This window comes from Rhyacophila brunnea, unplaced genomic scaffold (genome assembly GCF_057557595.1).
Source record: "Rhyacophila brunnea isolate RB1 unplaced genomic scaffold, BYU_Rbru_1.0 scaffold_8, whole genome shotgun sequence".
Lineage (NCBI taxonomy): Eukaryota > Metazoa > Arthropoda > Insecta > Trichoptera > Rhyacophilidae > Rhyacophila > Rhyacophila brunnea.
The window spans coordinates 44169808-44182540 of record NW_028233350.1 but is presented as its reverse complement, the minus strand read 5'-3'; the positions used below and the strand labels follow the sequence as shown (position 1 = coordinate 44182540).

The 12733-nt window shown below is 34.0% G+C and overlaps 1 non-coding gene across 1 annotated transcript; it reads left to right on the top strand.

Moving 5' to 3' along the window:
• The first annotated feature begins 2000 nt into the window (after positions 1–2000).
• Positions 2001–2072, top strand: TRNAM-CAU (transfer RNA methionine (anticodon CAU)). The gene has a single exon. It is a non-coding gene; the product is annotated as a tRNA-Met (tRNA).
• The last annotated feature ends 10661 nt before the right edge of the window (positions 2073–12733 follow it).

Sequence of the window (12733 nt, the reverse complement as noted above, 5' to 3'; positions counted from 1 at the left end):
CACCACGAAGTAGGCCCGTGAAGCGTAAATGCAACCGAAATGACACTCCTCCCACCCGCGCATTACCCTTCACCTCTGTAATAAGGGGCACGAGGAGCGAAAAATAATTATTATTTTCAGCGCCTCTCATAACAAAGCAATAAAAATATTATTAAATTTCTCGGCGGCTTGTAATTTATATTCACGATGACGTAATTCTACCAGCGAAATATCTGACACCCAGCACCTAAACATTGAGTTCACTGTTATTAAATAATGCCGAGGCGCCCGTCTATCGACGACGCGTCCAGAAGCGGATAAAATAAACAGCGCGCGCTCCTTTTGCTTGCCGTGTTAAATGAACGGGCTACATTGTGTTTTCGTTAATTCGTCCCGATGAGAAGCCACACAACTGGTGAATCATAGGGCGGGCGGGCATAATGCTCCGCCAAAACAAATGTGCGCTGCCATATTTGATTACGTTATATTTTCGATGATTCACATTGAATATGCGCGAGCACCCCGCTCGCCAAGTTTAGTGGGCTGTATGCTTTAGGCTTACGATACAATGGGAGGTCACTTTTGAAAATACTATTCAGATTTTAGATCCCAAAACCTGCTCCATGTCAGTTTAGTTATGCGAGTAATTTCGTCATACATACCACGGTCAATTGACATTTTTGTTGTCTGACATAGACGTAGTTATTGACCCACTCGACCTGAGTGCCATTTATGAGGATTGCTTTATACCGCTATACCGATCATGTAATTACAATTATTATTTTAATAGTTTACATCGACCAAACGGAAGAGTTGTTGTAATTTTGTAAAACTGTTTACCTATTTCGATATGACCAATATTGTACATGAGTTCAAATAAATCAAATATCACAAATATAATAATATGAAAACTCATCTGTCGAAAATATTACCATACACTCATTAAAGTACACACAGTGTCTTGTTTCTGTGTCTCAAGGGAAATTCCCTGCTCGTCGCTCGCTCGGAGCAAGCAGCCAACCAAACGATTTTAATGTCCTGCATGGAATCTAATATTACACTCTACTAGGTTGTCGATACGTGATTTTACTATTACATTGATACGATCAGTTATAAAACAAGTAAAAGCTTATATTATATTATTTATCTTTGAGTGTTTTTGTAACAATATCTGTGTAAACCAGGTTTCGGGGAACTTCTTTGAGTATTATGCATAATATATTTTAAACATATACACTGCACACTCACATGTTATCAGAATTACGGATAAAACTTTCACATAATCAGGAATAAATAAAATTCGTTGTCGTTACGTAACGTAATGTTACGAAATCATTAAATAGGGTTAAATAACTAAAGATTTCATTGAAAACATAATATATTATACTCCAACTGTAATATCAGAGTTTCCATGTCGCTGTAACTTGGATGCTGTCTTAGCAATATCTGTACATATTTTTAATTTCATAACCCTATAAAATCTTTACTGACAAAAATGTAGGTTATGGCAAAAGGTAAAAGCATCTTTGTCATTTATATGTGCGTAAATTTATAAGGCTTACGAATATTTTATATACTTAATACGAGCGTTGCCCACTTAGCATTTTAGCGAGATCTAGTATTTTTTTTAATATAATATGTACTACATCTAGTTTGCAAAATACGGATACGGAAATTTTCTTAAAGATTAACATGCTGGCCTCTTGAACTTTATAATATTTTACCGATAAAATAAATGTACCCAAATTTCGTACATGATTAATTTTAAGTCGCAACAAAATTAATTCTTATTCAATAGACTATTCTCGCAAAACAATGTTCAAAAATATGATTTATTTTTTTGAAATGTTGGTTTCTAGACATTTTTTTAATTAAGTATCCTCCACTCTGTGGTGGCCCATAAATAATGTTATTAAGATCGATTTGAACTACTGAAAAAAGTTTCAGTAAAACAAAATAGCACGTTAATTCATGGCAACGAAATGCGTAGGATGAGTTGGAATTTTCTCCTAGGTTACATGAGCAGAGTGGCGCAGCGGAAGCGTGCTGGGCCCATAACCCAGAGGTCCGTGGATCGAAACCACGTTCTGCTAGGCACATTTTTTTTATTTCGCAAACAAATTTTTCTTCCTTTTTTCTGCTAACTAGTTTATTGTTTATAACTATTTTTGGCAAATTTTCATCAATGGCAGTTGGTCACATTGCTTAATTTATATATTTTCAGCTATTTCATCGGCCTCAAAACTTATTTTTTTTATAATTTGGGAATTGAAACCAATCTTTTACTGACTTTTATTAAAATATTACCATTTTGGTAGAGTACTTATTGTAAATTTTGATTAATTTAGTAAGCATTTTTATTCAATATTGAATATACATAAAATTTAAAAAATGTGAAATTCTTTATTATAGAAATAACATAATTTTGAAAAACCCCAGAAACATACATACTTATTAGAAAAAAATCAAGAAAAAAATACCTCTTAATTGGTGTAATTTGAAGTACTTATTTCATCTAAAACGTAGATATAAGAAATAATTTGCATGGATCATAGACGGATCGGCAAATCGAATCCCACTCAGTCCCACTCAGTCCAACTCTCAAAATTTTTAATAAGCTGGAAGTAATACAATGAATTTAAAGTAATTCTAATAGCCCTTCTATATCCATTTATCAATTTGAAAACATAATAAGTATCTAGGTATATAATAACAGCCAAGTGCTTAGCTTAAAAGGAACTGATACTATGTTTCACTGATGAAGGGTGGGGGTAGGCTGTTAAGATCTGATATAAATAGTGCACACTAAGCTTTTTCAGTTATACTTATTTGTTTTCGTTGAATTAAGAATAGATAATATTACAGGCTGGTATTGGTCAGTTTTTGTTTTAAATTGATTAAGCCGTGCTTAAAAAAATCATCTATCTATTTAAAGGCATGATTTTAGATATTTTATAGATAAACAAATATTTTTTTGACTATTATGTCTTGGCATACATAGAGTTTTTTTTTTTTTTAAATAAACCAATACTGTCTGCATATTTTAGTCTGAGTTCAATGAAAACAAATACTATGTATGACTGACAAAGTTTAATGTGCACTATTTATGTCGGATTTTAACTTCTTCAATGCCTCCAAGCTGGACATAAAAAAGATAAAGTTGGTATGTTATTAATTATTATATACAAATAATAATTAAACTTATATACTTATTCAATTTTAGTTAGAAATCTTGTTTGTGTTCGTGTGTACAATTTAATTCAGGCCGTGTTTGCGCAGAAACAGATGTTCCACGAAATTTCAATTAACTGCATCGCACCGTATAATATCTATATTTGCATGTCATGGTTTGCATATTGTATTTAATGCATTATTGCTTGGCACTAGGATAATCCAATACATGGTATATATTATTATTTATCTATTTTTAAATATATTTGAATACACTAAAGGGTAGGATTTAAATGTTTTTATAATAAGTGTATTTTTAAAATAGAGTCATATTACTTTCTTCTTTTCACCATTACCGATCCTAATAGGATCGTATGGCCTCTACCAAATGGAGGTTTGTATTAACAGATTTTTGTTTTTATGTCACGTGAATGCGTAAGCCGCCCGGCCATTAAGTTATAGGTATAGGTATTATTTTAAATTTTATAATAATCGTTTTAGATTTAAATTCAAAACTTTATTATGTATGGTAACAAACAGAGTGTTTTAATTTATATAAAATACCCCGTTTTTTCACGAGATTGCTTCATCGATCGATATAAATTTATCTTATTTAACAAAAAAATAATGATTACATTCTTCAATAATAAAATATCTGTTAAGACTGCTAAATCAAACAAAATTATATCAAATTAAAATCGAAACCAAAATATGAAAATTTTTATTTTGATCTGTCGTGAAAATAAAAAAAAATGGAATTGGAAGGAAAGATAATTTAAACAAAAAAACTTTGTTTTTTTATAATATTAATATGTACATCTCAGTTGAGGCCAAGTAGAAGACGGAAAAAAGGAAAATATTTTTTGACTTTTATAATATATACTTGTTTTATATTATTATATATTATCATATACTGAAAATTATAGGGCCGTAACCTTGATCCCGACATCTTGAAGCGGGACTCCAGGCCAGGATGAATGGCTGGCCCTTCTACCTATCCCTAAGGTTAAGGTCAGTATGATTTTCGACAAAAGTGTTCCTCAAATGGTTTCCCCATTACCCCGGAACGTGATTCTGTGTATTTCAGCGATTTTTAAAAACATCCAGTTGAGTTTTCGGCACTCATCGTCATATTATGATGGCACTGATCACGACCTCCTTTTGTGGTAGCCAAGTAACATACAAACATTTGCCATATTGGGTAAATAACCAACCTGTAAGTCAGGAAACACAGTTAAAATAATTCTAAAATAAAATTCTACACATGAATTATCATTTAAATATATCAATCATCATATCACATCAAATTGCATCGTACAGCCATGTATTTTAAAATGTAAATATCCTTATTCGAGCAAATTTGTGGTGTGTGTTTTTCTCACTTACTGGTTGACCCGCCACGTCGGCCCCCGCTAAGCCCGGGCCCCCAGGCTAGAGCCCTGTCAGATCCTCCTTGTAGGCGTCATGGCTGTAGATTTTTAATTTTTCATTTGCACTACTCTATTAAGAATGTCATTATCTTTTGATATCTATAATAATAATATAAAATCACTTTCATCCTAGGTTAAAAAAAAAACAAAATTGTATCTATGTGACCCTATGACATTATTAGAGGACAAAAGTACTGCATTTTCTAACTCGTCGACTAAGGAAATATCAACGGTAAACGCAGCAGAGGATAGCGTCGGATTTCACGGCTTAATAACTTTCGTGATTGATACGAGTAAAGCTTCAGTATGAATGGGTAGCGGGTGATAGAGCAAATATAGCCTTTGTAGTGGCCGATACAAAAGTTTATTTGAAATTATACATGTTTCGACAATAAATTACAGTTATTTTGCCATATTTATGTGTTGATATTGAATTAAATAGGGTGTGGTCGTCGTCTTAAGAAAATGCTACTTGATAAATATATTTACTATTGGTTGGGCCAAATTGTGATCGCAGTAATCCTTAGTCCCCACCTACTCAAATTCCCTTATTTATTATTGTCACAAAACCAGACGGTGAGCAATTACCGGTCATAAGACAACCGTGATTGTGAATAAAGTCAGTCTGCTCAAGAAGACGAACGGGTGCGTGTTGCCGCGCTGCGTTAATTACCGAGTGATTCAAAATATATCTGTTCGACCTTCGTTGCACTAAGTCGGTTACGGTTTGAGTGAACGTTGCGTCTATATAATCCATCCTGAACTTATCATCATTCATCAACTTCATAATATATCATCCATACAAAGTGTATCATCCCTTTAGCAGTGCGTGAGTGCGTGAACACCGAAGCGGCTCCAGCGCGCGCCAGTCTCCTCAACATAAAGGTCAGTGTCTGGCATCCTGTGTAAGCCCCCCCTTTAGATCCGTAATCTACCAATCACCACCATCATCTTCAAATTACAGTCCACTGCTAAAATCGATATCAATTATTATGTTAAAAAAATGATTATTTGAAAACTGTTTTTAAATGATGATTTCTCTGAATATTTAAATTTCTAATTATGGTCATAATTATAGTCAGTCAGTCGTAAATATGCGCATTATTATTATTAATGCTAGAATTGGAAGAGAGAAAAAAAATGCTATAAGTACCTAAATATAATGAAAAATTACTTAAGCCAAACCGTTAGTTACTTAGAAAAATAGTTGAGTAGACATAACAGAGTCAGCAGAATAATAAAATTAATCAAACCGATATTCAAAAGCCACACACAGACTATTGAATATTACTTACCTTTTAGTAGAGCAAAAACAATTAATTCCAGTAACAATCTGATTAAGATAATATGAACACAAAAACAATACAGAATTTTCGACGTACTGATTTGACAGACCATAAGTTTAAGTTTAATATGTGTGTCCCGACAAACGAATTATTTGCCTTTTGGTGAGTGTACACAGTGCCTGAAGATGCCGAAAGGCGTAACCCGGGTCGCAAAAACGATTTAAATGGAATAGTACATTAGAATTTAAATTCAAATTTCATAAAGTACCTTCGGTCGATAGTAATAATAATATAATGGTTGGGCCATTTATGTTCCCATTCCACTCCTTATCTCCTCACCCACCTCCTAATCCCCAGTGTTATTGTCACCAGATAATCAATAAGCAATTACGGGTGATGAGAGACGGTGTTACAAAGAACATTCAGTTGCATCTCGATAACGGGCGTGAGCGGGCTTCTAATAGCTTTCCGTCGCTTAAGTGATTGACTCAATAGATACAGACTCATTCAGAATCTATCATCATCATTCATACACCCTCACATTTAATCCATAAAACTGTGTCACAAAGTGCGTAAGTGTACGAAACGGGTGACCCAAAATAACAATACCGCGCCAGCGAAAGTTGAAACCAGACCACGGAGCCATCATACATCATCACAAAGGTCAGTGTCTGGCATTCTGTTCCATCGCCCCCACCCCTAGATCCGACCTCCTCATCTTCCCACAAAATAATTACAGTCTACTTAAAAAGCTCAACATTATAATAATATATTAGTATAATGATATTTATGTACTACGAGTATGATTATAATTTTATTTTCATGGTCAATAATTTTATTATTGTTTACATTATTTATATGTTCTTATAATAAAATGTACAAATCGAGTGCTTGACAACGTTATCTACAAAAAAGTATTTTTTTTTTTTTTTTTTGAGATAACGTTATTTTACATTTTTACGGCTACATGATAGTCAAACAACGTTATGTCAATCTTTTCTAATTTCATATTAAATCGTCAGTAAAGTTTAACGCTAATTACATAAGTTACCCTTGTTTTCATATTTTTTAAAAACTATCCCTATAAATTTTAACATCATCATAAGCAAGATAAATGTACAATACACAATAAATTATAAAATATTAACATTAGGTTTTAAATAAACATTTCCCTTGTTAAGTTACAATAATCTAAAATAACGATTTTTGGCTCTCCTGTAAAGTTGCACTTTTGTAGATAGTGTTGTTTGACATTAAGCCCTCGAAATTATATATAGGATTTTTTTCCCCGAAAAGTTTAGATATCCTATCTGTAATAATAACAATGACGGCGGTAAAACATTTTTCATTCAGTACGAAACCATTACTAGCTGATATCGCATTGTTTTTCAACAACGAAAAAGTCCAGCGAGTTTCCCATATTCGAAATTCATTATTTCTAACGCCGTAAAACAAAAAAAGGATTCTAAATATAAAGTAAAACAAAACATCGTAAAATGTCGTTATGGTGTCGTTGTTATCTCGCGAAGAGGCGCCTTTTTGTTGGACTTTTTTAAACATCGGCAGAATGCAGACCGCCACCCCGCCACTGGAAACCAGGAGGCGACGGGGAGATGGGTGCGATCGGTACGTAGGCATTGGCGTAGAAGCAGAAAAAAATGAATACATACACTTATGAATCGAAATGATTCAGTAGCGGGGAATATAGGTGTCGCTAGATTTCAAAATCAGCCAAGTCCACTTTTAGTATTTTTGACTTTTTATGAATTTCTGAAGAACTACTGCTTTCTAACATTTCTGCATTATCGAAATATGGAACTTATTAATTTTAAATATTCTATACTCGAAATAATATAAACTTTCACCCTTGTGACTGTGTATTTGAGAAAACAAAAAGCTGTTTTTCCCCTATTCATCTATTATGGAATTAGCTGATTTTGAAAACACATATAATGATTTGACGTCACAGATTTCACATTATCACTAAAAATTCAAATTAAAAGAAGTAAAATATTTATATACATTACAACACCATGTTAGATCTTAAAGGAACATAATATGCACCTCTACAGAGTGGAAGTTATACTAAATGTTAGAAACACGATCAACGTATAAGGTCTAAACACACATTGGAAAAACAACATGTAAATTCGTTCGATCTCAGACCCACGATATTAGTCAATAATATAAACGCCAATTTAATTTATACTGAAGTCATTTAGTTTTAAACGAAAAAAATTAATCCTTTCAGAAATGAGTCGACACCTATTACCTAAAACGACCGAGAAGTTCTGCGTAGTATCAAAACCAGAAAATTAGAGTACCCCATTCACATTATGAGAGGACAAAAGTACAGCATCCCCAACCCGTCATTCAAAAAAGATGATAAACGTAATAAAGAATGACGCCACATTTTGTAGCTAAAGAACGTTCGTGATCGATACGAGTGCAGCTCCATCAAACTGTTCAGGGTAGCAGATAATAAAAGAAAGATCACCCCGATTGTGTCCGACCTCCGTTATGGAATGGTAAGAAGAAACCCATGTGTATCGAAATCTCTGAGCGTACGATAAGTAGGCAAAAATTGATCGCAAATTTTAATTCAACTTTTTATATTAATATTGAGTGGGTACGCCACTGTTGGTGGTTATTCCAATATTAAATCAGGCATGATGTAAACTCGCCTGCCAAAAACAGATTGCGCAGTTATAAACAGCTCTCAGTGCACAACCCCTGGAATTTGCGCTTTTTTAATTTGACATTATTATTAATAACTTGCCGTTCAGGCTGTAAATAAATTAGGAAATATTTATTGCTGTGGATACAGATTTCTTCATCATAAATTTAGCCTATAATGACGTACTAATTATTATCACAAGTCATTGTTTTATTACTACCAATATTTATTGACCAACGATAGCCCATGACTTCGTCCACCTGAAATATGGAAATAATAGGTAAGCAAATATATCATGGAATGGCGGGAACATTTTCATATTACACCTTGTATATTTAAACTGATTTTATATGAAGCTAATTACGAGTAATATAATATATAAAGCAGATTACATTTTAGACAACTTGTTACAGTATGGTTTAATACAGTGAATGCAGTTCAGTAGATGCGTCTTTCTATATAGTTGAATTTAAGCCTCAATAAATAATGTTTTTTTTTCGTGGGAATTTAATGTGGAGGTTTCCCGTTGCCTTCCACATTTTAATATTGAAGCCGTTCATAATGTATTCATTATCGGCTTCAAGTGTCTGCTCTAAGGCTGTTCCAATCCTCTTTATCACCACCCTTAGTCAGTACTGAAGAGAAGCGGAAGATCAAGAAGGATGGAAAGTTTTGGTCACTCAAAGGATGACGAAATTAAAATATGGTCACGATCCTCAGCCACGAGTGTACGATCAAGAAGAGAAATAATTGTAAAGCTATTTTGATTAAGTATATTATAAAACAACCATTGACATTCTCAGACAACAATATCCGTTTGAAGGGAGTTTGAAACATATTAATATTTGATAGGAATACTATAAATATAAGCTCAGTTTTCGGGGCTTTAATAATGAGTGACAGCGGTTGGATCTAAGCGCGCGTCCTTCTACAATCTACCCATTTAAGTACCTTTTTATGAATATCTAGTGACTAGATCTAGTCATTGATGTTGACCACATAACACCCACCCGCACTACAGCCGATCTTAATAGGGTATTTGGGGAACCCTATGTTTGATGTGAAAGATTAGTATTTTTTAGACTGTGAATGTTTCAGGAGCAGTTACCCAATACTCGCTATATACATAAGCGAGCTTTGACTGAATTTTTATGACTTCAAGTTAAAAATACACATGGGGAAGCGATTCATTGTTATAGCACGGTTTGACCAGACTAGTAATTAATGATTTTATCTTATTAAAATACTTTATTGGATTAATTTATAAGAACATTGTATAATCAGGTATTTGAAATACATAACTTAACAGTGTGACTTCTGATACAACAGTCCCTGTTGCAACAGCTACATGCGCAATTTATTATTTGGATAGAGATTTATCGTAGGTACTTGCGATATTCCCACGGACAACGGTAAGGGGAGAATATGTAGTTGCCCTAAACAGCAGCTATTTCATATAAACATCATAAATATCGACTCCATGATGCGAACATCACCATTTATATCATTACACCGTCCACAACATTGTGGAAACATAGCTAGTTCTTAAAATTGCACAATAAATATATATATATATATAACCTATCTAAGTCTATAATCAGTACCATGGCCCCCACAAGGAGGGAGCTGATAGGGCTCTAGCCTGGGGGTCCGGACTCAGGAGGGCCCGGCGAGGCGAGTCGACTAGATAAGTGAGATAAATCACAAATTTGCATTAATAGTTTAAAAAAGTCGCCTGCGGCGCTATTTTCCTCCCAATAATATTATTATTTAAAATTATGTGGTTGTACGGTACAACTCCATAATTCAAATATATATATTAAAATATACAAAAAAATACTAAATATGGGTACAAATTAATTTTACCGCGTACATGATCAGTACGTTCATTCATATCAAAGCATCCTTTGCTATAATATTTCACAATATAATACAATACTGTGGGAATTCTGTCATAAATTCACTTATTGATTCATGTTTTATATCTAATAATATTTTATAACCGCACATAGAAACGAAATTAAAAATTATAGTAAATAACTATAGCCTGTACAAAACTATCAAATAAGAGATCTTCACGTTGGCAGTGATAGTATGACGTTGAAAAATTTCTAAATGCAATAAAATTGGGCTTTCTGGCGAAGTCAGATGGGTCCAATAGGTGGTTGAAGGGACACGACCAGCTCTTCCATTTCCATACACACTTTAGGATATTCTCAGAGGATGTGGTTTGCATCCTGTATTATTTCTCCACTACGTGAACATACTGGACGGGTAACAGGACCAAGCTCATAAATCGAAAGGTGGAAAGTGTCACATTTATAAAGTGAAAATAAGCTTAACTCAGTGACGTCCCTAGATAAAATGCCGCCCCTAGGCAGCGCCAAAATGCCGCTTCATTTTTTTAAAACATTATTTTTATTATCCTTTCATGAGTCCAATATTTAAGAAATGTGTTGTATGGATACATTACCAACAAAATATCAGACTAATCGCAAATCTGAGAGTGTGGTCTCTGGTTTCTGGTCACCAAGGACGTTAAGTTGAAGGGCAACGGAAGTAAACTAGATATCGTGAACCCGATAAAACCAGTGAGCTGATTTTTTTAATGGAAAGATATTTTCATTATTACTAAGTTTATGTAGCTATTTCTATATTTCCAAATGATTTTCCTCGATTTGCCGCCCTTCGAGTAACTGCCGCCCCCAAGCGACGCTCAATCTGCCTACCCCCACGGGACGTCACTGGTTTAACTAAACCGGAAAGATTCGTTGGTGTTTATAAATCAAAATTAAATAATTAGACAATCAACAATGATGGCGTTTACGCGTGACGTTCGTGGTATATTTGAAATCTCTTAGCGTAATATATGCGTATATATGTGTATTTCATTTTTCAACATACATTTTCATATTTATACTTATCAATATTGACAGAAGTCTCCCCTGTTTACTGGTTGATTGCGTTTGGTATTTACTTCCGTTCAAACTGTCATCTAACTCGAATTGTTATGGACTTGTTTGAAAATGTTTTATGGAAAATGTTGAAATGCATCCCAGACAAAGTATTGAAGTCTTTGAAGCATAACATTTTGTGTCATAAAATACGGTTTTGTAAAAGCAATAAAATTGACTGTACGTAATTCCACTGAAAAGGCAACGTATTAAAAATGAAAATTTCAAATAAACAGGCTGGTTGCGCTTTTCATAGTAGACTGTAATTTTGTGATGGAATGATTACGATGATGGATGTAGATGCTGGGGGGGCGGGTTGTGTTATGATGCCAGAAAGTAACCTTATTGCTGTTGAAGTTGGCTCCGTGGTCTGGTTCACTTGCGTGGTATTGTTTGTTGAGTTACCCGGTGTACACTTTTGATGAATGATAAGTGAGGTTGGTGAATGAAAAGAGCCAGTATCTACGGCTTGTCAGATATCGCTTGGACGACGGTCACACTATATCAAGCTGACCCGGCCGTGGTATACAAATAACTTCTGAATCAGTCTGTATAATCGAATTACATGACGGCTTAGCTTTAACAAGCCTAGGCGCGTCCGCTGTCGTGAGGTAATTTGAGCTAACTGGATATTATATAATCACGGTCGACTGATGACCCGTAATTGCTGACATGCGACAATATCTGGGGATTTAACGTAGGTGTGAAAAAGCGACCATAATAATTAGCCCAATTAATCCTAATTTTTCTTTTTGGATGGTAAGTAAATACTGAATTTAAATATTATACAACACACCAATAAGATCAGTCGTTATGTATGGCTCGGAAATATGGTGCATGATCTCGGAGCAATAATAACTACATAGAGAGGGTATTATACGGTTATATGAAGCCATTTTCTTTATTATTATTAACATATGAAACGTTATACTATCATATTGATTCTCAGTACGGCTACTAGATTTAAACACAACACAGTTTACTATAAAACTAACTAAAAATATTTACCATTAACCTTATATTTCGCACAAAATCTATACTACTAGTTAATTTCGTCGCAATTAGATAGGTCGCACATAGCTTAGTTGGTAGAGCACATGTGCGCGAACCCCAGGGGTGCGAGTTTGAATCCCGCTGGGCGTCGTATTTTTTTCAAAAATATTTTTTGTAGTTACATATTTCTCTGAAGTGTTTTCAAATTATGTATGTTTAATAAAGAATATTACATTGTTAAAT